This window comes from Neofelis nebulosa, chromosome 1, assembly GCF_028018385.1.
Source record: "Neofelis nebulosa isolate mNeoNeb1 chromosome 1, mNeoNeb1.pri, whole genome shotgun sequence".
Taxonomy (NCBI): Eukaryota; Metazoa; Chordata; class Mammalia; order Carnivora; family Felidae; genus Neofelis; species Neofelis nebulosa.
The window spans coordinates 117,908,044-117,927,787 of NC_080782.1; the positions used below are offsets into that span (position 1 = coordinate 117,908,044).

Below are 19,744 nucleotides of genomic sequence, written 5' to 3' on the forward strand. Positions count from 1 at the left end.
CATAATTAGTCTTTATGACTACCGCACACATAATTGACTGGGATGCAGTTCACTAATGTAGGACACAGGGAAGAGCACTCTGTGAGATCATGGCCCTTAATCAGGCCAGCCAGCTCTACTCAGGCTCTGACAGGTAAATTTTGCCTGCTTACACTTTATGATAAGCAATGGTCCCCTTTGGTCCTTCAGATCCTTGTCATACTTGCTGTTCTGAAAAAATAATAAGTGAATGTGATGATGAACATGGAACCAAGTTGTCACCCATGAATATTAAGAATCTTTTGGTTTCAAGTCAGAGACAATCTAGGTCAAAACTGGCTTAATTCAAAAAGGGAACTTAGACTCTCGAGTAGCTGAAAAATAAAGAAATAGTCCAAGCTTTGACACAAGGCTTAAGTGGCTCCGTTGTATCATCAAAAACATTTTATCTTCCTTTTTCTCCTTGGTCTTCTTGGTATTTTGTTTAACCCTAAGGTTGGGTTTCTTCAGAGTTCCAGAATGACTTCTCACACCTTGATCTTTCTTATTCTGTGTAAATGTCCAGCAAGGAGAGAGAGAGAATCGCTTTCCTTAAAGTTCGCTGAGCTAGAAAGCATTCTCCCCAGAAGCCCCCAGCAGATATTTCCTCCTTTATCATTCACCTGAACCACATCTTCTGACATGAGTTAATTACAGTGAAAAGGCCAATGGGATGTGCTGCTTGGCTTAAAGCAATCAGGGTTCTCTAGAGCTGAGTGGGCTGCAAGTTACAAGCAGTTACCAGATAGAGAACACTGTGTGCTCAGAGGGTGAAGGCATCAAAAGGCCACTATTCCCACCAATGGTAAACATTGATTATTGTGAAGTCAGTGACCAGCAGGCCCTGAACTCCCCTCCATGTGACCGTAGAGTCACAATGTTGAAGAGAGTAGGGAGGAGGTGCCGGGAACACTGGGCCACCTCCTACCATCTAGCTTGTAGTCCAACATGTGAGTGGCACCAATACAAATGAAAAGCAATCGATTGTGCCCAGTTGTGAATGATCATCCTGGCAGTCACTGAAGTAGGAGGTAGAGTCCCAGAAAGGTGTTTATTTTCTGATGTAAAAAAGGTAAGGGAAGCTCTTCTTGACATTTTTGGATAGCCAGTAGAAATAATAACCCTGAGCCCCATGCACACCTGAGAAAAATGCACAAGAAAGCAGAATCCATAAGGATTGAACCTCAACTACCAAGGGGATGAAGGAGTGAATTGATGTTAAGGTATTCACTGATTCCACTGACATTTATCAACACCTGCTGTGTACTTGACCTAGATGCTACATGGGCTATGTAAAGTGTAGCATGGTGTTTCAGAACACAGGCCTCGGAGTCTCTCTGACCTAGACATGAATCCCATGTCTTTCCCATGTTTTTGTGGGCCTCAACTGCCTAACATCTAAAGGGAGGATGCGCCTACCCCAGGGGTCTGTTGCGAATATCACGTGACAAAAAATAAATTTAAGAAAATGAAACACTTGCCCCCAGTGACTGGAACATTTATAGTCCCAAGAAATGGTAGTTATCTCAATCACAACTAGTCGTAGTGGTAGTTATTGTTGTCATAGGGTAGTAAGACATGGCTTCTTTTCTTCAGATGCCTGTCAAGGAGAGGAGCCATGAAACATGTCCAGATACTGAATGTTGGAAGAGAAATAGAGATGAAATGACAGAAGTTTGCAGGAAGATGAAACTTTTCTGTGCGGGGAGCCGAAGAGCCTCCCTGATGGGCATTTTACATGCAGAAACTCCTGGGCTTGTATTTAACTTTAGGAGACATCTTTTGGGTCTTTTTAAGAAACCAACTCTTTTTTTTTTATTTTTTTTTTGATGTTTTTATTTATTTTTGAGACAGAGACAGAGCATGAGCAGGGGAGGGGCAGAGAGAGAGGGACACACAGAATCTGAAGCAGGCTTCAGGCTCTGAGTTTTTGGCACAGATCCCGATGCAAGTCTCAACCCCCTGAGCTGTGAGATCATGACCTGAGCCGAAGTCGGACGCCCAACCGACTGAGCCACCCAGGCACCCCAGAAACCAACTCTTAAGTGTCAGTACAAAGGCTGTAAGAGCAAGCTACATGAGTAACATTGACACTTGCTTACGAGTACATTCTCTCCAGAGAGGGCGACTTGCCGGATGTCTCCATTGCTCTGTCTTGCCTTGCATGTGAGATGGTATTGTTGTGACCTGTCCACGGGGTAAAAGGGAGTAGCTGCCTTATTCATGGCTCAGAATGGGGCTATTAGATTATACTCCCATAGGCTGTTGGTAATCTGTTTAACGGAGCTCAGTCGTTTGTCTTGTTTGCTGACTACTTAGCAGATGGATTTGTGATTTTCGTAATTACTGTATGAACGTTAATAAGACACGATACCTTTTATTAATTGCTATATCATGTGGTTTGTTTTCCAAAATAGCAAAAACTAGGATTTGCAAAATTAGCATTTGGAGGTTATTCATTCTGGTTTACCCCTCTCTTGAATTTTTTACTCAAGAACAAAGACCAGAACCACTGGCTAATGTGGTCTGCTTAGCCAGAAACGGTTTCATTTAGAGAACTGCTCCTTTACACATTTTCCGTTTTAATTTTCACTGAAGAGGTTTTGGTGTTTAAAGGATAAAATACTTTCAGAGAATCTATGTCATGCTGTAAGAATAATTTTCTAATAGAACTGAATGAGATTTGGACCTGATTTTCAGAAGTATGTGGGCACTGCTGTTATATTCATTCCAACACACACACACACACACACACACACACACACACACACACACACCAGAGCATAATAGGACACAATGGTATGCCAGAGGCTGCGAGCAGATTGGTAGAAGTTTCATCCTGCTCTGTGTTTCTCTCCCCTCCATACACAAATGTAATGCAAGCCATCCTGAAAAGCCATTTCCTAGTAGGGACTGGAAGTCCTGTAGTTATGTAGCAAAAAACAGCATCTCTTCTGGGGTAACTCAGTCGGAAAGTACTTCTGAACAAAGCAATCAGGTGGCATGTTGTTACTGCCCTCCCTGAAGAACTCATTTAATGACTCCTAGGAGGGTACAGTTTCCTTTAAAGATCCACTGCCTACGGTGCTTTGAACTGCCTGAACATCTCATTGTTGACAGCTTCAACAAGCATTTCTTGAGCACACACTGTGTGCCTCACACTGTATTAAGCTTGGCAAAGGCTTTCTAGTACACAGTGAAGACAGCCTGTGCCACAAGGGGTTTATAGCCCACATCCCTGGTTATTACGGGGGTAGACATGATGCCGACTTGCTTCTGCACTAAACTTAAACTAGCGGATAGACTCAAAGGAATAGTCTGCTTCTCTCTGTCTAACAACCTTTTCAGGGACTCAAATATATTCTAATAATTACTATAACTTTCATTTATTAAGTGCTGATTATGCACCATATGTTAAGTGCTTTACATGTATTTTCTCACTGGCTCTTCACACAGACACACACACACACACACATGCCATTGGTAATTATATCTATAAACCCATTTTATAGATGAACAAATTCTTGATTAACGTATAAAAATCACACAGCTGTCAAGTGGCAGAGCTGTGTCAGGGGTTATATACATACCCATTATATACAAAGTGGACTAACTTAATTTTGAATATTAATATTTAATTCAATAGCCATTTTTGTCTTATTACAAGCCACAAAATTGGGACTACTGAAATGTTTTCAGCTTTAGAGCTGCTATTCTGGCATAATCTATAAATTAAACACAAGGCTTTTCACCTGAGTATGTAGCAGGTCCTGGAGATACTGGTTAGCTGTCCATGGGGACCTCTTTACAAGCTGCGTCCGGTTGGGACAGGTGAATCTCTCAGTGATGCCTCATTGAAAAGATGTATGACAGTAATTGGTTACTGCCTCGTGGAAGTGGGCATCAGTATGGGAGAATGTGCAGATTACTGCATCATGCCTCAACTGGGTGGTCTGTCACTCTGAGTCTGTCTTTGTTGCCTGGGCAACCTCTCCCAGAATGTGAGAAACTCACTTTCCCTTTTTTTGTGTAGATCTGTGGGAAGAACTAAAAGTTGTAGCTATGGGTTGCCTGTTATCCTCTACCACCTATAGTGGAGAGACAGAAGCCATATTTGGGGAAAGCACTCCATTGTGCCCAAGGTGCAGAAAGACTCACAATCACCCAGCATCTCTCAGGTAGCTTTGAAATCAGATGAGCAGAAGACCACCTTCAAGAATCCCAGCAGCTTTCTGTACTCAATTTTTCTGTAAGATAAATACTCCATAGTAATTCTCTTTATTTTTCCTGTTAGGGTTGGAGGATATTTTGAGAAGGCAGTGCTGTGGAGTGATTGTGAACTTGGGTTTGGGCATCAGTCTTGGGTTCAAAGCTTAGCTTCACCATTGGCTCAGTGTATATCTTTGGGCAAGTTATTTAGCCCCTCTTAATCTGTTTCCTCATCTTTGAAATGGAAATACTCAAATATATATTTTGTATATAATTGATTTCCATTCATTTATTCAGGGTCTACTCATATGACAGGCAATTAGTTCAATGCTTAGGGAAACAACTTTAATAAGAAGGCATGTAGCCTGCCAGCCTTCACAAAGGTTAAATCTACTAGAAAGGTACATATCTAACTAGTCGCTACAGGTATTGAGTTACAAAAGAGGAAATAGAATGAATCATGGAAGCAACAACAGAGAACCCGACCTAGATGGAACTGGAGACAAGTCTCCCACAAAAAAATCTTAAAATTTTGAGGGAAAGTTCCAATTAACCAGGTGAAGAGTAGAAGAAATGTGTTCTCAAGGGAATGTATTTAAAAGCCTGTAGGCAAGAGAGAGCACAAAACATAAGAAGAACCGAAAGCATTCGAGTACAGATAAAACCAAAACATTCAAGGGAGGTGCAGAGTGCGCAAGGTGAGGTTGAGACATGCAAAGGTTGATGGCGTCTTAGAGGGTCTCATAAACTCTGTCATTTGGACTTTATCCTAAAGGCAATGGGGAGTCCTTGAAGCGTCTCTGTGGGAGTGACATGGGAAAGAGTTGTAAGGATTGAATAAAATAATGTGTACAAAGGCTTAGCATAGTGTTAGTACCTCATCGCCACTCAGTAAATGGTATGTGCTGTTGTTATCATCTGTGAGTTCTTCATTACTTTTGGCATTACCAACTTGAGTTAAAAGGCCAAAGTCTTGCTGTGCTCTATGGGAAGAGACTTAGGTTAGTTTGTTATGGAGCAAACACGTTAATTCTGAAAGGTTTGTAGAACCATTCTCAACACCATGGAGAAAGAGGTGGGAAGCCCAAAGGCAAATTTCACTTCATGTATATTCTTCTTCCTCTTTCTCCACGCCTCTGCCTACCACCTCCTCAGTGAATTCACATGCAGTGAAGTCATCCTACTTTCTGGCAGCTCTGTCAATTTCATAATGGTTTCTTTGCCGGGACCTAAATACAAAAATGCAGGTGGGCCAGATTATATGTTTTTGAGAAAAGGCAGTGGGGTGGGGAAGCTCACAGTTTGAGAGCCCCTATGAAAAGCACAGGTAGGTTGCAAAGCGACACGGGTCCATACGTGCTTGAGATGATTAACTTTTGTTTTGGCTGAGGGAGATGTCAGATTGCCTGGCTCTTTACTATTAAATAAATACTTTACGTCCTCGGGTAGCAAATATAATGTCAGGGCTCAGTAAAAGCTGAGGAAAGAAGAACTTAACATTCCTCCGTTCATTAGACTGTTCACGTTCCTTGTCCTCTGGTGTGGCTACATCTAGGGTATACAGTAAGATTGGGCTGAAGGACTAAATGGTCAAAGTTGGCAGTCACTGTGGTGTTAGAATATGGACCAGCATCCAGGAGACAGATCATTTATTTGTAGCCCTTTTTGTTCATAAGAGAATGTGAAGAGACCAAATCACTTAGGTTCTGAAAGTAACTCTGCCATTAACAGCATGTCCTTGGGAATAACTTTGAGCCTGTCTATAAATAAGGATTCTTATCTATAAATTGTATTTCTTAATTGCACACAGAATAATTGATGGACACTAGTGAGCGGTGATACTTGTTTTCTTGGCTCTGAGAAATGTCGTACAAGGAATGACCCCACCTGAGGCACCTACAGGCACTTGGTGAGAAAAACACCAACACAGGTAATGACAGCCAGGAGAGCATACGCCTCAAAGAATAGCACCAGAATAAACAACACAGTTACTCTGAAAAATGAAGAAAACCAATATAGTTTAGCTCTGGGACATAGGCTTGTCATTAGACAAATCTGGCTTAGAATCCTGGCTCTATCACTTATTAGCTGTGTGCATTGATTCATTTAATCCACATATCTTAGATGCCAGTCATATGCCCCATATTATGTTTGGTTATGGGGTTACAACAGCACCCAGGACATAGAAGGATGCAGAGGAATAACTTTTTTTCTCTGTCACTCTCTACTGAGTATGCATGCTTATAATCATTTGATTAACTATGTATATGATGAGATCATACTATATCCTCAGAGAGATAGAATGTTCTCTGAGTGGTGAAAAAAAAAGTAACATCTGGTTAGAATTTTCTTTTTTATTCTTCTGGGTTAGAAAGAATTTAAATAACTAAAATACCATTTTAAAATATTAACACTTTGCCTCTTTTTGTTGTGGATTACGTGGTGTTTATAACAAATATTTGAATACTAACTATGGGACAGATGCTGTATAAACCACTTCAAAGTGAATAAAATTATTGATTTCCTTTAGAGATGTTATACTAATGCACTGTCTTCAGGGAGCTTTCAGTGGAAGTCGTAGCTGGCCCCAAAGTGAAAGTCATGTGTTTTACAAGACCAGTTTCTATAAACGACTCCTCTATCATCCCTGGAAAGACAAGAAGCTTTTAGGGTAATAAGGTCTAAGTTTTCTTAAGATGGTTGGCTTTCAAAAAAAGGGATGAGGAAAGAAAGAGGCAGTGGAAGTGTGGAGATGGAGGTTTCCTTTGTTTCTGTTAATGATTTTTAAACATCAGCAAAGAGGAAGCAAGCACAAGAATTGGGGTAGAGGGGATGGAGTTAATAGAAGTTAACTTTTGGTACAGTGGCTCAGAATATATAATAATATATGAACCAAACAAAATCATACCTTGTCAGGAAACAAAGGGCAGTTAATCCATTGTTAGAGCAGATTCCTTCTCTAAGTCAGCACCTGGATGCAACAGCTAAACTCAGGTAAAAGGTACAGCAGCTTGATGATATAGCCTTAATGTCTAGGGTGCTGACATTTCACAGAGAGGAATCTTATGAAGAAGTCCTAACAGTGGAGGCAGTATGTGCTGTGGGTGGGGAGGGGGAGAGGGAGGTGCGTAGGGAGGATAAATTCTTTTGATTGATGGGATGGGAGAGGGAAAAGGTACATGAATGAGAGAGAGCTAGATTTGCAAAGGGCTGTGGGAAGAATGTTTTCAGTTGAATGCCAGGATAAGCAATTTGGAATTTATTCCGAGCCCAAGGGAAGATATTGGAGGATTTTAAGCAGAAGAATAGCATGATCTAATTCATAACTGTTAAAAATGTTATTCTCCAGCTACTTGTGCAGTATAGATTTCAAGGGACAAAAGTGGAAGCAGGAGGCCCAATGAGAAGGGGATGGTGATGGTGCCTTAGACATAAAGGGGTAGCGGTGAAGATAGACAAGGGCATATTTGAGAGCTATGTAGAAAGTACATTTGCTGGATTTGCTGATAAAATAGATTTGGAGGAAAAGTAAAATGGAAAGAGAAAAATAATACCTTGGCTTTTAGCTCCAGAATGCATGCATTTTGACTGGGACATCTGAATGAGAATGGCTTTTGTGGAAGCAAATGTCAATTCTGATGCAGAGAGTGGTGGGCTAGCCAGGGAGATACTTTTGAGCTAAAGGGTGACTTGAAGACCCTTTACCCCAAATTGTACCACACAAGATGGGCCAAGTCCTCATAGGGCTTTTTGGATCTCCCATTTCACTACCAAATCTGCTTCCTGCATCATCATGTAGTCAAAGAAGATGACTTTGTTGTAAAACCCCTTCCTATGATATTTATTCATCAGCGTATGACTTTTATTCTTTCCCAGTGTCCTCATCCACTGATGTTTCATACTTCACTTAGGGCCAACCTGGTCAACAATATATTTTTGCAACAGCAACAGCTTCATTACTTCCTGTGGATATCTAATTAGTTACCACATTTGGAGGACTTTGTTAAGCAGTTTGTGCCATGAGATCAAATTTGGAGATAGTTGTGAACACACCCTGAAAATGGAAGTCACCAGAGATAAGAAATGTGCCCATGAAAACACACAGACCATTAGCTTTTGGGTGTGACCTTTGTATAAGTTGTAACAAGGCACCAGGATGCAGTCCAGTGGTATAGTTGTGTAAACAGCTACCAACCTAACCATTGCTTCCCAATGGCCCCCATGGATGGTCTATGAACTCAAGTTACACAAGCTTGACATATGAAAACCGTGTGACTTTTTTTTGCATTTCATCTAGCTTTTTTGCTCATGATAGAAGGCCCTCTTTAGGGGAAAGAGAAACTATACTTCAACAAATCTTTAAAAGTATTGTAACATCCAAAATGTCAATATTGATTTGAAATGATTGCATCATTTTCTGGAATAATGATTTGTGTGAGGAATGTCATGAATTATAATTAATTTACATATGCATTAAAGTCCACTTTCAAAGAAACCCTCTTTTCTCTTTCAAACATTAGAAATTAAATATTTATACTTGTTGTGATTTCATATATACATAGCTAATATTGTCTCTCAAAGCCACCTGCTCTCCACCATATGTCATTTTCTCTGCTGATTCTTTGTAACCCATAGATTTGGAATTGGGTTAGCCCCAGCTGAAAATCCTACCAAAGACCACATAAGTGGCAAGTGCAGGGCATTAACTAACTCCATTTCAGTAGAACACAGGAGGTAAATTGGGATTAAATAGTCCCATTGCTTTTAAGGATATCTGCTTATAGTTTAAATTCATTAAGGAATTGAGGGTTTAGCTTTTAGTCCTTAAATTACTGAGTGGTAACCAAAATATATTTATTGTATTTATTTGAGATTATGGTCAAATTCCTCAAATTCTCCATGTCTCAATTCAGTTTCATCTCTTAAAAATAGAGATAACCTGGGGTGCCTGGGTGGCGCAGTCGGTTAAGCGTCCGACTTCAGCCAGGTCACGATCTCGCGGTCTGTGAGTTCGAGCCCCGCGTCAGGCTCTGGGCTGATGGCTCGGAGCCTGGAGCCTGTTTCTGATTCTGTGTCTCCCTCTCTCTCTGCCCCTCCCCCGTTCATGCTCTGTCTCTCTCTGTCCCAAAAATAAATTAAAAATGTTGAAAAAAAAAATAGAGATAACCATATAAGTCAAGAACCATGTCTTATAGGGTCCTTATGGATAATGGTAATTGGGAGATTGGGGGGCTGAGGGAGTTGTTTCAATGTGACAAATTTAGAAAAATCATTGAAAATCAGGAAATAAAAAAGGAGGCCTAGTATGCAAAGAGAATTTTTGTCTTCCTGGAAATCCATATTGGCCTCTATTTCTCTCTATTCTTACCAAGCAGAGAATGTCCTTGAGTATTTCTGCCTTGGGTAGGACTGGTTTGAAAGTTTGGTCTAAAATAACCAGTCACAGTAGTAATGGGAGATAATAGTAAGCCTCAGGGATCCTCCCTGCCTTTCTTGAACACAGGGCCTATTCCTCCAGGCCAGTTACATGTGAAGAACACCTTTTCCAAAACTCTACTTCTTTCTCTCTGCATTCTCCCATCAGCCTAAGTGATGATAACAAGAACAAGTATTTGTTTAGCCTGGTTTTTGTGTTAAGTACTTGTCTGTATTTGTGCTTCTCAGCTCATAGCAAATGACTCTTCTAGCGAAATATAAACTCAAGCTTACCTCCAAAACAGGCTACCCTCATGAATAGACAGTCTCTACACAACAACTACACTTCAAGAATGGCTGAAATGAAGCATTAGGTAGGGATTTGCCTACTGGACTGAACACATGATATTTTCAACAACATTTCCTGCATGTTAATTGAAAGTTCCTTAGGCACAGATAGGATTTTAACATAACAGTATGCAGTCCCTCAAAGAGCATGGGACTCATCTTTTTTCCTATGATATTTCCATGCCAAGGTAATACCTAGCACATATCAGTGACTTACTGTTTGTTATGAATGAGAATGAATAAGTGAATAAATGAATGAACAAGTGAATATTGAAAGAACAGAAAAGATTATGGACTAGGTCCCCTTTTTGCAAAAATGCAGAATGCCTCAGCATCCTTCCTCTCTTCTTGCTCTCAGTCACTGAGAATACTGGTTTTCTCCCCTCTACTCTTCATTTTATAGCTCCTACTCATTCTTCAGGTGTTAGAGCTCAGAGTCACCTCATGTAGGAAGTGACCACTGGTTCCTCAAATGAGAAGACCATTCTCCTTAGGCTATCTTATCCCTCTCCTAGGGAACTGAAGTTATGTATACTTAAATTGGAGCTTTGTGCAATGATTTGCCTCCCACCACACTATGCTGATAACAGCCTAAGTGCAGAGAGTGTGCCTGTATTCACTGTGTATACCCAGCCGAATTTAGTGTGCTACCTGTTCTAGATGCTCAACAAACAGTGGTGAGCTAATGAACATGCAAAGAAGATGACTGTTTATGGAAGAAAATAGGAACTAAGTGTGGCCATATAGAAAGAGGAATCATTTGGGCTCACTACTTGGAAAATAAGCAATAAGAACTTGTGATTTTGTAACTTACCGTAAGAAATAGGTATATTTGGTCTTTATCCCTACTTTTGGCACTGAGTTCCCAAAACCCTGGGGATTTCCTAAACACTGAGAGCCATAAGTGTCTTTTGTTATATAATGAGGTGACTTTTAGAAATCACTAGAGGATGGGGGCTGGTTGCCATCGAAGCCAAGCATGTGACCAGTGGTTGGAACTTTTAGTCCCAGCTCAACCTCCAGGGAGGGAGAGAGGGACTGAAGATTTATTTCAGTTGCCAGCAGTCAATTATTTAATCAATGATGCCTATGTAATTAAGCTTCCATAAAAAATCCAAAAGACAGGGTTGGGGAGCTTCCTGGTTAGTGAATACATGGAGATTTGCAGAAAGCGTTACCCTCAGAGAGTTCATGGGGGCTCTGCACCCTTTTCCCATACCTTCTTTCATCTGGCTATTCCTAAATTATATCCCTTCATAGTAAACTGGTAATCTACTAAGGAAAATGTTTCTTGGAGTTCTTTGAGCTGCTATAGCAAATTAATCAAATGTAAGGAGGGAACCTCAAATGTATATGGTAGATATTGTCAGAATTGAGTTGAATTTAACATAACCAGCTGGTGTCCAAGCATTGGTTTGTATGGAGAAACCAGTCCCCTACATCAGAATTGGTCCCAGAACCTTTTAGAACTATTAATACAAAAGGCTGAGGATAACCTTATCAAAGATGGAGCAGGGACAATATTACTTTTATACCAATCACTAAACATTTATGGTACACCCATTGATTCCAAGTTACTGTGCTGAGGGCAAATTGCCAATCAAAGCAGAAAGAATTCCTTCCCTCTTGGAATTTAACATCTAGTGGGAGAGATGGTAATCAGATAAACATAAATAGATGCATAAGGACCAACTGTGATTTATTTTTTAAACCAAGAAAATGTCTGACAGATCTGCATGAAGTCCTAAGGAAATGATGGAGTGTAATATTAAGTATGAAGGGGTTAACTGTGTGGAAAAGGATACTAAAGCATTTTAGACTAGGAACAGCCTAAACAAAGGACCTGTAGCAGACAGAGGGAGATATGACATGGTGCATTCACGAACCCAAAAGACCAGTGTGATTGGTGTACAGGGATTTGCAGAAAGAGTATTAGGAGATATGCCTGGATAGATATGCAGAGGCCTGTCCATTCTGGGTTTTAGGGACATGTTAATGATTTTCTACTTTATTCTAAAAAGAGCCTAAGAAACCACTGAAAGGCTAGGTATAGCACAATCAAATCGCATAATACGACATAACTGTTTTAGACTGTTTCAGCTGCCATAATAAAATACCATAGACTGGGTGGCTTAAACAATAGAAATTTATTTCTCACAGTTCTGGGGACTAAAAGTCCTCAAGGTAAGGGTGCTGTAATGATCATGTTTTGGTGAGAGCCCTCTTCCTGGCTTGCATACAGCTACCTTCTTGCTATGTCCTCAAATGGTAGAAAATAGAGCAAGCTCTCCTCGTCTTTTTTTTTTCCCATGACTTATTTTTATCTCATGAATATGAAATATAATGAAAATATTTATTATATTTCATGAATCTGAACCTTGTGGACATGTCTCTTGTATCAAAGAGTACGAGACATTGTACAGTCTTGTATCTTGACTCTTGTATCAAAGAGTACAAGACATTTACAGACAGAAGCTAAAAATCAATAGAGATATGTTTGTTGAAACATTCATTTGGCTAATAATTTTTAAATTCTATCAGAGTCTGGATTATGGGGCTATTATTGAATTGTCTACTTCTGTATAATAAACTCATTGTAGACTATGAAATTGTCATACTTTAGATTTTCAGGTTTCCATAGATCTCCATCCTCATTGTTCTTTTTTATTTATTTATTTAAGTCCAAGTTAGTTAACATATAGTGTAATAATGATTTCAGGAATAGAATTTACTGATTCATCACTTACATATGACACCCAGCGCTCATCCCAACAAGTGCTCTCCTTAATGCCCATCACCCATTTAGCCCATGCCTCTACCCACCACCCCACCAGAACCCTCAGTTTGTTCTCTGTATTTAAGAGTCTCTCACGGTTTGTCTCCCTGTCCATTTTTATCTTATTTTTGCTCCCCTTCCCTTATGTTCATCTGTTTTGTTTCTTAAATTCCACATAGGAGTGAACGCATATGATATTTGTCTTTGTCTGACTAATTTCACTTAGCATAATACCCTCTAGTTCCATCCACGTAGTTGCAAATGGCAAGATTTCATTCTTTTTGATTGCTGAGTAATATTCCATTGTGTGTGTGTATATATATATCTTCTTTATCCATTCATCAGCCAATGGACATTTGGACTCTTTCTATTCTTTGGCTGTTGTGCTGCTATAAACACTGGGGTACATATGCCCCTTTGAATCAACAATTGTAACTGTTGGGTCATAGGGTAGTTCTATTTTTAATTTTTTGAGGAATCTCCATCCTGTTTTCCTGAGTGGCTACACCAGTTTGCATTCCCACCAGCAGTGCAAAAGGGCCCCTCTTTCTCCGCGTAAGTTCTCATCTTATGATACTGAAAGCATCATGAGGACCCCATTCTCATGACCTCATCTAATCCTGATCAGCTCTCCAAAGTCTCACCTCCAAATACCATTGCATTGGGAACTTGGGCTTCAACATATGAATGGGGGCAGGGGACAATTCAGTCCTTCACAATAACATACTATTCATAGTAACATCATTGAACATTTCTAGACACTTACTATGTGCCAGACAACTTGTTAAGGGCTTGGTGTGAATTATTTCATTTCATCCCCACTACACCACCATGAGGAAGGTTGCTAGTATCAGCACATTTTGTCAGATATAAAGCAAGGGATGCTCTGAGATCAGAGCCAGGAGTGGAAGGAAGAAAGCTGCGAGCCTATGGCACAGAAGTTAAGGAAGGAGGTACTCATTCACAGGTGGTGCCACAGCCCTGAGAGTGAACACCATACGTTTTGCGTGCTAGGCACCTCGCTTGTCTCAAATCTGGGTTAAGTAAACCATCCCACGTTACTTAGAAGTTCATGAATAATCAAAGCAGGTTTCAAACTAAGGGATGAAGAGCTCTTTAAAATGTTTTCTTTTTCTAAAATTTTCTGGATTTCCAAATGAACACGCTGCTGCCTGTCTCATTGTTGGCCTCCCATAAAAATGAAATTCTTTGCAGTGAAAGATTAAATTTCACATTAGGCTTCAAAGTGTAACCAGCTAGACTCAGCTGAAATGAATTCAGAGAATGAAAACTGATAAAATATAGTATTCACCGCATGGAATGGACTATCTCAATATTATTCAGGAGATGAAAAAGAATGAGTCAAATATTTAAAAAGTAAACAGGTTTTCTCGTTAATTCTAAGCCAACAAAATGAAAATTAAATCTTCTAGCTGCAATTAGATAAATGGATGTCAATCAGATATGAAACTGCTAAAGAAATTAGCCATAGGGAAGTCCTTAATCTGTTTGGGCTTTTTTGTGGGGTGGTATAAATGCAATCTGTTATCAGCACAGGTATGATTGAATTATTAATAATATTGTGCAAGGCCACCTAGAAACCAGAGCTTGGGGACTCTTAAATCTATTCTAATTGAAACAGAGAATCAGCAGACTGGAAAAGACCCTGACTCTTCTCGAGATATGTCACAGTATGTGACACAGAGGACACGTGGGGTTTGCCACACAGTGGCAGCTGCAAGCTGACCTTTTGGCAAATTTAATCTGCAAATGGGTTCCTTTTTAAGATAGTTATTGCCTTCTGTTATTAAGGAGGAGTCCTTCCATATTTTGGAAAGGCTAGTTAAAAATATTTCATGTGAGGGTATTATGCAGATTGTCTAACTAACAGGATGATTATGGATGCAAATAAATCAGGTTTTTAAATAAAAGGTTTTACTGACCTCTTAAGAGGATAGTAATACATGTGTAATTGTGAGGAAAATGCTCCCGGACCATCAGGATAAGAAAAGGTTCACATTGTCATTCCTGGAAGTATATTGAAGTTAGAATAAAAATCCAGGAACATCCAAGAAGCTAATGAACTGAATTCAAGAGCTGCTTGACTTAATACTAAGTTATTCCCTCTTCCTCAGGTTTTAATGGGAGTGGGATATCATACTCTAGGAGGATGGATGAGGTCCTCTTGGGACCCCAAGTAAGTCACTTAATCTCTCAGTGTAAATTTCAATTGCGGGAATAGTTGGTGGTTAGAAACAGCTGGGGTCACTGACCCTGATTCTTTCTGTGACCTCCCTCTGCCCTCTGTCACCCCCAAGGGAACTCCTGTCCCACTATTACTTCTCCATGGACCATCTGCCTTTCCTTGGGTGACTGTCTCCAGGACCTGTACTGAAGGATCATAAAGCAGACCTAGGAGGTCACAAGCATGACTTTTATGTTGAGGGGAGCAGGGAATTAAATCCTAAATCTGGTATCTACTAGTATTTGCCCTTGGGCAAATTCTTCCATACTCAGGTTATCAGCTTCTTCAACTACAATGTGGAGACAGTAATGTGAACCTTGAAGAGCAGACATCTCTAAACTTGCTCACTTCCCAGACCCCTTATTGTCTCAGGCATTGCTTCCTAGACAAAAGAGGTATCTAATAGTTTCTTTATTAAGTAGTTCCAAATAACTTAATACAAATTGTCATCCAAATAATTTAGTAGAATTTTGGAAAAATATATATTGAGAAAAAAAATTTAATTTTTCAGTAATAAGAGGTACCCGTTGAGCAGTTAATAATTTCTTGAAACTTGGAACCAGATTTGCTCCTCCATATTAATTTTTGAACCATAATTAGTTCAAAATAGCAATCACTGAAAACTAAGCTTTGCCAAAATATGACCTGTAACACAATCTAATGTTGAAACTGTGATCTACTTCACGCTAACAGTTTGCATGGCATCTGGCAGGTGTGTTTCCTTCAAATATTTAAAATCTGCCACAGCACCCCTGTGAGTTTGCTGTGGTGCCCAAGTTACCTTATGTCACTTTGGGTACCATGGCTTTAGGGATCCTATCATTTGATTTTAAAAGACAAAATGTGGGAATGTATAAAAAGTATTTGACTTCAGGGCATATTCATGGCTTAAAATATATAGTCACAATAGCCCACCAACTCACTGGTGCAAAAATGAAGCTTTATTGGTTTTAACTTCTACTTTTGCTGACATCAGAAGATGTACTCACCAATTCATAGTAATCCAATGACTTTCATATTTAAATGTATAATTAAAGATCTAAACATTCAGTTTCACACACACGCAACCATCGTGTACCTTCCCCTTTCCCTATCAGAATGGCATCCCTGTTCTGTCCTCATGGGCATCAGCTAAGGCACATTTTACTTTTTCTGGTATTCCATATGGACCTCTATCCCTGTGGTGCTGCCTTCCAGCTGTAACTCATCTTGTCCTCACCCCAGATGGTACTTATCTTATCCCCATAAGGCATAAAGACATCAAGTCCTTCCCCAGTGTTACTCATTGTATCCTCTACTCCAGGGGTAAACTCATTTTATACCCCCACCCCGCAAGAGTAATTCATTTCTACCCTCTCCAGAGGTAATTCATCTTGACCAGTCTTCCTGATGGTGTGGTTTGATGTATATTGTCTTTTTATTTTAATCTGTTGAATAGGGTATAATTGACATATTAAAACATTTGCTAGTTAAATGTATAGTTCAATAAGTTTCAACAAGGGCATACAGTCTTACAACCATTACCACCATTGTTATATAAAATACTGCTATCCATTGGAAATATAATATAACCCACACAATTTAATTTAAAATTTTCCAGTGGCCACATTAAAAAAAAATAGAAGAAATGGGTGAATTAATTTTTTAATAATATGTTTTATTTAACTTAATATATCCAAATATAATTATTTTGACATGTAATCAATATAAAAACATATCAACAAGGTGTTTTACATCTTTTTTCACATTAATTCTTTGAAATTTATTGTGTATTTTACCCTTACAGGATATCACAATTCAGACACAAAATTTTCATCAAAAACATGTGATTTGTATTTAGATTTTACATAATTCACAGTTGAAGAAACAGATGAAATGGCCTAATTTGCTCCAAACATACTTAAAAGTTTTCCATTGTAATTTTTTTTTAATGTTTATTTATTTTTGAGAGAGAGAGAGACAGAGTGTGAGCAGGGGAGGGTCAGAGAGAGAGGGAGACACAAAATCTGAAGCAGGCTCCAGGCTCTGAACTGTCAGCACAGAGCCCAACATGGGGCTCAAACTCATGAACCGTGAAATCATGACCTGAGCCGAAGTTGGATGCTTAATCTACTGAGCTACCCAGGTACCCCTCCATTGTAATTTTTAATTGTATTTATATACAAGTTTTATATAATGAAAAGTCCAATCCTTCAGTCCTAAGAACCATATGTCAAGTGCTCAATAGTCCTCTGTGGCTAGGGACTACCATATTGGATGGCACAGAAGATATTTCCATTACCTCAAAAAGTTCTGCTTTTTTGAATCAACTCCCTCTTCCCACAGTCTGGCACTAGGAACTGATGATCTGTCATTTGTCACTATGGTTTTGTCTTTGTAGAATATCATATTAATGGAATCATGCAGCATGTAGCCTTTTGTTTCTGGATTCTTTCACTTACCACAAGATTTTGAGATGTATCTGGATTACATTGATCAGTGGTTAGTTCCTTTTAGTTCTTGAATAGTAAGGTATTACATTGTGTGGAAGCACTACGATGTTCACCAGTTGGTAGACATTTGGATTGTTCCAATTTTTGGCTATTATGAATAAAAGCTGTTATGAACATTCAAATACAAATATTTGTGTGGACATATGTTTTTATTTCCCCTGAATAAATGTCTATGAATGGACTGAATGGTGTGTGTTTATAGGAAACTACCAAATATTTTCCAGAGTGCAATTTTGCACTCCCACCATGACCGTGTGAGATTGCCGGTTTCTACATATCCTCACCAACACTTGATACAGTTAGTCTTAGCAATTTTAGTAGGTATGCAGCACTTTTCATTATGGCTTTAATTTGCATTTCCCTAATGACTAATAATATTGAACATATTTTCATGTCCTTGTTTGCCATTTGTACATTTACTTCGGTTAAGTATCTTCACCTGTTTTGCTCCCATTTTTACCAGGCTGTCTTTATCACGGGGTTGTAGGAGTTGTTTAAAATAGGCTGGATATAAGTTCTTTATCAAATATGTTTATACTTTCTCTTAGTCCTGGCTTGGGTGTGACTTTTTTCTGTTTCCTGCTGTTGATGTTATTATCTGCTATTGTTGAATGTGGTCCTGCAGTGACCTCCAGTCCAATGTCCACACATTCATTTGGCTCCTGGCAACTTTGGGTCTACCAGCATGTTCTTGACTGTTGCTGCTTTTCTCTCGAACTGTAGGGGTCATAGGAATTTCTAGCATTCTCTTTCTCCTGATGCTGGGATTATGGAATTCCAAGAAGATGTACTCAGCAGTCTACATGAACAATTGTCACAACTGTCACTCAGGCCCTGCATTGGTTAGACAGGAGGATTCTCCATCTCTAAGAAGTTTATAACCTCTGGACTATACTTTAGATCTTGAGGTACCGGTCCCCCCCCCCCACCAACCCGTGCTGTCTGTGAGATTTCCCATATCTGTCTGTAATTTCTATCACTCATCTCCCCATCTCAGGACTGAGTTTAATGAGCCTTATCAGAAATTCAGGGGACATCCAATCTGTAGACTTGCCCATCTGATCTTCATGCTTCCTGCCACTTGGTCAGACTTTGGTTTCCTTTCATAATAATGCTCTTATGCAATCCACTTGCATTCTTCCCTTTTTTTTTTCTTCCTCATAGAATAAATGCCAAGCTTTCAATCTGCCAGGCATTGGTGCTTAGTATTAAAAGCCAAGCTTTTGATCTTCAAAAGTCCTTTTTATTCCCCTCCCAGGCTCCAGACTCTAAGATTAATATCCCTGCTCTAAGTTATAAAAGCGTAGTTGGAAACAAATAAACAAAGAATGTAACACTTTGGTTTTTGGGGTTCTGCCTTCTTTGGTTCTGAGTTGAGTGTACAGAGGGAGCTATCTCTACTGCCTGAATGATAGGTCCGAGGAGGAGTGAGAAAGAGTTACCTCCTAACTCTACAAAATGTTATCCTACCTCTGTTGGCTCTCAGTAGGTAAAAAAAAATTCACTAAGAGGACAGTCCCTACAGAGATAAGATGCACTAATAACTCAGAAGCTGGAAGGCTAGAGCACATTCGGAAAATGACAATAAAAACGATTGTTATGTTGATCATGATAATGTCAGAATCTCCCGTTTGCTGTAGATTTACATGTGCCAATTCTGGCTCAGTTATTTTGGTTCTATTAGCCTATAATGTTGATGATTATGATTCTCATTTTGCTATTGAAGAAACTCAGGATTTTTATGTAACCTTAACTTTCCTGAGGTCAATAAGTTTTTAGTACCTCCAGGCCAATCTGATTTTAAAGCATGTATTCCTAACCATTCAAACTATGGTGCTCAAGCTATTCGAGGACCCCTTTACAACCTTAAAAATGATCGAGGACCCCAAAGAGTTTTAATTATGTGAGTCACTATCTTCTTATATTTAGTTTATCAGAAATTAAAACAGATTTTAGAAATATTTATTAATTCATTTTAAAATAACAATAATAAATCCATTGCATGTTAATACCCAAAATGTACTTTTACCAAAAGTTACTATATTTTTCAAAACAAAACATTAGTAAGAAGACTAACATTACTTTATATTTTTTGTAAATCTCTCTGATGTCTGGCTTACTAGAAGACAGCTGTGTTCTCCTATATGCTTCTGTATTTGGTCTATTGTGATATCACACATTGTGTAGCCTCTGGAAAACTCCACTGTACACTCATGAGGAAATGAGAGTAAAATGGCAAAC

At 39.2% G+C, this 19,744-nt stretch overlaps 1 protein-coding gene across 10 annotated transcripts in view; it reads left to right on the forward strand.

The window, feature by feature from the left end:
- PPP2R2B (protein phosphatase 2 regulatory subunit Bbeta) overlaps window positions 1-19,744 on the forward strand; it is a 509,802-nt gene that overhangs the window by 196,395 nt on the left and 293,663 nt on the right. For 3 of the 10 annotated variants that reach the window (XM_058732615.1, XM_058732610.1, XM_058732616.1), the window contains exons 1-2: window positions 37-133; window positions 6,038-6,157. The exons of 5 other annotated variants lie outside the window; for them this stretch is intronic. The gene's annotated coding sequence lies outside the window, so the exon portion shown is untranslated. Of the gene's footprint in view, window positions 1-36; window positions 134-905; window positions 1,091-6,037; window positions 6,158-19,744 lie in introns of those variants that run through there. 2 more of the 10 variants (XM_058732612.1, XM_058732618.1) reach the window with 2 other exon arrangements.